Below are 320 nucleotides of genomic sequence, written 5' to 3'. Positions count from 1 at the left end.
AGCCTGGAGGTCCTCTGGCGGTAGCAGGACATCTGGCAGGGGCTGGACACCACACGGGATGTCTGGCAGCTGGTGGGCTCACAGCAGGTCTCCTGACAGCCACTGGAGAGAGAGGAGCCCAGTTGGCAGGTGCTGGGAGAGCAGAGGTCAGTGCGGTAGACCAGGTTGCTGGGGTAAGAGCCACAGGAGGAGCCTGGGTAGCGCAGGTAGCCCCCAAGGGAGCGGGAGGAGAAGTTTCCAGAGCAGCAGCTGTAGGACATGTTGGCAGGAGATGTGAGTGTGCCTGAGTGACAGTGAGAAGATTCTGAGGTTGCATTTCA

The 320-nt window shown here is 60.3% G+C and overlaps 1 pseudogene; it reads right to left on the bottom strand.

The window, feature by feature from the left end:
- Nucleotides 1-82: 82 nt before the first annotated feature.
- On the bottom strand, nucleotides 83-260 carry LOC145718327 (keratin-associated protein 23-1-like; annotated as a pseudogene).
- Between the last annotated feature and the right edge of the window lie 60 nt (nucleotides 261-320).

Source organism: Leptonychotes weddellii, unplaced genomic scaffold, assembly GCF_054177405.1.
Source record: "Leptonychotes weddellii isolate Sample4059 unplaced genomic scaffold, ASM5417740v2 HiC_scaffold_141095, whole genome shotgun sequence".
Classification (NCBI taxonomy): domain Eukaryota; kingdom Metazoa; phylum Chordata; class Mammalia; order Carnivora; family Phocidae; genus Leptonychotes; species Leptonychotes weddellii.
Note: the sequence above shows the minus strand (reverse complement) of the source record. Positions and strands in the feature narration are given on the sequence as shown.